The 4291-nt window shown below is 39.4% G+C and overlaps 1 long non-coding RNA gene across 1 annotated transcript; it reads right to left on the bottom strand.

Moving 5' to 3' along the window:
- Nucleotides 1-1936: 1936 nt before the first annotated feature.
- On the bottom strand, nt 1937-3846 carry LOC135290710 (uncharacterized). The gene is made up of 2 exons (XR_010353498.1): nt 3585-3846; nt 1937-2707 (listed from the first exon to the last, which is right to left on the bottom strand). It is a non-coding gene; the product is annotated as an uncharacterized LOC135290710 (long non-coding RNA).
- Nucleotides 3847-4291: the final 445 nt, after the last annotated feature.

Raw genomic sequence — 4291 nt, 5'->3', positions numbered from 1 at the left:
GGCAGACAGAGAATTTTATAGATAAGAAATAATAAACACAATTGAAGATGGAAAACTCAAGAGTTGAGACTTGTCCTTTGAAGCATGGCCTGCCCAGAACCACCTTTCCCATATTGGGGCAGAGACAAGTAACAGCGAACCCCAGTACCTCCCCTTGTTCCTTCCCTGTATATAAATTGGTGCCCACCTTTATTGTGTGTCCCTTCATCCTGGAATAAACCTCCCTGAGAAACCATATGGAAGACCCCTCCCTGTTCTTCATCCCCATTCTCTGTGCAGGTACAGCTTTGGGGAGCAGCCTCACTGCTGCAGCTTTACAGCAGCCCTGCTATTCCACCACCTAGGCCAGCCCAGGCAAGGGAGGGACACTCTTGGCACAGTCCGGGAAGAGATTAGCTAGAAGTTGACCTGGCACCTGTGTCAATGCAGCCATGGCTATGTGGTGACAGCGAGATTGTAGGAGTAAGGATGGGAGAACCTGGAGGAATTGTTCCTTGTGACATGGGGGAGGGGGTGCAGGGGCACCCAGAGGAGAGGTTTTCAGCTGGGGCTCACCATTTTTTAGATGTTCTTCAAGAGTTAGAACACGTTTCATCATCATATTAAATAACGGATAGAGTTATTTATGGCATTTTTTCCTAGTTCCTAATTTTTCCCAAACTACTTCGAAAAGTTCGTTGGTTAGGACTGAGTTCCACAAAAAATAAGGAAAATGCTCAAATAACCAGTGTTCAGAACACTTCAGCTGCCTCTCTGAAAAACAAAAATTTCCTTGAAGAGAAGACTTTTTAAGGTGAAGGTAAACTTCTTGTTCTGCCTGGGTGAGTGCTGTTTCCATCTCTTATGGTTTAGAATAAGAAGAAATTCAGAGAAGCAATGTAAAGCTTTTTGTATAACTGACAGTCTATTAAACCACTGAAGAGCTAGACACACCTCTGTGAAACACACATTAAAGACAAAAAAAAAAAAAAAAAAAAAAAAAAAGAAAAAAAAAAAAAAAAACAAGAAAAACCCATGTTAAAGACAAAAAAAGCCTGGAAACTCTCTATTTTCTTTCAAGTAAGTAAAAAAGTGCTGTGGCCCTCCATCTCAACCCAGCCGGACCGAATCCCTTCCTCTCCCCCTTGGCTGCCTGCCAGCCCACTCCATCAACCCCATTCCAACCCAACCAAGCCCCAACAGCTGCAAAGCAGGAGAGCAGGGAAGGCTACAAAACCCTGGCCAGAGCAGGGCTAACCATTACTGTGGAAATGTTACCATCAAGCCCCGTCCCTGCAGCACGGCTGAAACCAGAAACCCCTACAGCCCATACAGGAAACCAAAAACCAGCTGTAAAACCGGTCCTAACACAACCCAGCCCCAGCTCCCCACCACAAATTGCCAACAAGTCAAGTAGACCCTAAATAAAAACTTAACTCTTTCAGTACTTCAGTCTTTCCTCAAATTAAAAAAAAAACAAAATACAAACATATAAAAGAACAAAATAAGAACGTCAAACTCAATAAAAAATAAATTAAATCCCACATAAGAAAGAAAAAATGCCTTATTTTGGAGGTGAAATCCTCTTATAAGCTATGAAGAAAGGACTGTTTTTCCTTATAATGCACAAAACTATGGGGTGATAGAAATACTCAAATTAATATCGAACAAAAACTTCCATACTGAAATAAACAAATGTTAAAATAACTATAATCACATAAAAAGTTTTTTAAAAAAAGAAAAGAAATCCTATGAATCCTAAGATTCCTATGCTTCCAGGAAAAAAAAAAAAAAAAAGAAAATCACTATTCCTAGGAATGTAGATAATTTTAAAAATAGATAATAAAAACTATTACCTATAAACAGTTCATCTTTAAAACAATACCCCATAAATAAATATAACCCATCAACAAACTATGGGAGGGCTTATAAAAATAAGAAAAATTTCACAATAACAGAGTTTTCCAGATAGCTATTATTCATAACAAAATTAAAAACCACAAGAAAACTATTTTTTCCCTCTAGTAAAAATATCTCCACAACCTTAGCAAGAGGGACTCCTCTCTCTCAGTAAACTAAAAAAGATTGGTTTAAAAGTAGTAAACTGACTGAAAATCTTAATTTCTTTACATTATCACTAATAAAGAAAAGGTTGTGGGAAGAGAAGTTGTATTCTGAAGAGTTTGTTTTAATTCTTACCACTTTTTTTTTTGCTTTTAATTACTTCTAATGAAACTTTCTTTATACTCTCTTAGAGTTTTAAACCTACTTTACCTTTCTCCTTATCTCACAACAAAAAATAAGTATATTAGTAATTAACCAACACTAAATCACCTCAGTTTTTAATACATTAACCAAAAACGTCTCAACATTAAAGAAATCTTAAATTAGCAAACCAAAACCACTACACCATCTCAACTCAAGTCTCTTCCCAACACCTGAGAGTGAAAGGAGGAAAGAACCAAAATTTCAAATTCATGACAGTGGGCTAAAAAACCTCAAATTTTTGGGGTAGTCTAGTGCAGATGTTTTCCAGAAGAGGTCCCAGTTCAATGTGCCATAGGAACAGGGAAAGGAGCCAGTGGAGTTCCAATAGCCCCTGAGGGAAGCCATGAGTGTCTCCCCAACGCAGGGAATGCCTCCCAGGATCTCCACAGTGTGCGTAGTTAAAGGTGATCCCTGTGAATCCTCGGGAAAATATCCGTTGGCCAGAATCTGAAAAAGAAACCTGGGGAAAAAAGTAAAAAGAAAAACAATGAAAACAGAGGATTGGGAACTAGCAAATAAATTGGAAGTTACGCTGGTACAGTATAACAGCAGGGAAAATTCATATTGGGAATCTCTGACAATCAGTAAAATCAAGGAATTAAGTGGCTTGAAATGCGACAAACCCATTGTATTTTTCTAATCTGATCTCAGCGACCTTCTCAGCTCACACTTTTATATCCCACGATGCATGGTACTTAATGACCTCATTGTTGACACCCACTGAGTATTCACTGTTAATTAAAGCACCTCTTAATTAAATTATTTCAAGACTACGCCAATGACCCGACAAGGGCACAAATTACTGTGGCCTACCTTTCTAGACAGAGGCCTACCTTTCTAGACAGGCTCAAAAGCTGCCATAGCAAAACAAGAAATGGATGGTCCAGTGAAGGAAAGAGTATTTAAACAATTGGCTGCTGTAAACGCCAATTCACAGTGCAGGAAAGTTCTATGGGCACTACCTTCCCAATCAGAACCTGCCATTCTTCAAATTGTTGAGGCCTGTAATAAACTAACCACTCCAGAACACATGGCTAAAATTCAAGCCCAAGTGTTGGCCAATGCATTAAACAATTATCAACAAAATCCTCAAAGCCAGCAAAATCAGAAAAGTGCATCAAATGGACAATGTTTTAACTGTGGTCAGAAAGGCCATTGGGCAAAAAACTGCAAAAAGGCCGAAAAGGGGCAATGGTAAAGGACAGTGTTGTGGTATTCACATGCCCTCTGAACAGAGAGGAGCTGTGAGACAAGCAGAGAAGAAGGAAAACATAATCTTATCTCTCTTGCTGTGCCCATGTTGTGCCAGAGTAGAATGCAATATGGAGATTATTTACCTGAAGTGAGGATGTTTTGTTCCCTTGGCCTATCAGGGCCAACAAGTGTGTGAGTCTGGACTGTCACAAGACAGTCACGAGAGAATCAGTGATGAATGCAGTTCTGTGCAGTTGTGAGCAAGGGTGAGTGCAAGGCAGATTCAGTTTAGATATAATGTATATAATAATAATAATAGTAAAGTAATAATTAAAATAATTATCGTGGGCAGACGAGCTGTGGGAGGATTTTATATGTTGCCTACAGCCTTATCAGTTACATCCAGTCAGGAAATTACCATTTTGACCATATATGTCCAAACGCCCCTTGTTTCATACCTAAAGGTTTCGTTTTCTCCTTCCTGATGCTGATGAAGAGACCAATAACAAGACCTCCAGAGGGCCGTGCATGGCATGGACCCAACACATCACACAAGGAAAACCTCAGTTGACCTGCACTCTGACCTGTTTGGGCAAGAACATCACCCTCTCAGGTCTCACTGACATGGGAACACACATAACTGTAATATCAGAAATTTATTGGTCTTTGGAATGGACTCTTGTTCTTTCCTTAGATTCATTAATCAGAATTTGAGGGCACAGCATCACAATGCATGGCCTCCATCCCATCACTTTCAAGGGGGCCAGAAGATTGAGTGGCCACCATAAAGTCATTTTCAGCCAAAAAATAAAAAATAATTGTGTGAGGAAGAGGCATTTTGTCTCAACAG

This window comes from Passer domesticus, chromosome Z (genome assembly GCF_036417665.1).
Source record: "Passer domesticus isolate bPasDom1 chromosome Z, bPasDom1.hap1, whole genome shotgun sequence".
In the NCBI taxonomy this organism is placed as follows: Eukaryota; Metazoa; Chordata; class Aves; order Passeriformes; family Passeridae; genus Passer; species Passer domesticus.
The sequence above is the reverse complement of the archived record's forward strand: the minus strand, read 5'-3'. Positions and strand labels throughout refer to the sequence as shown.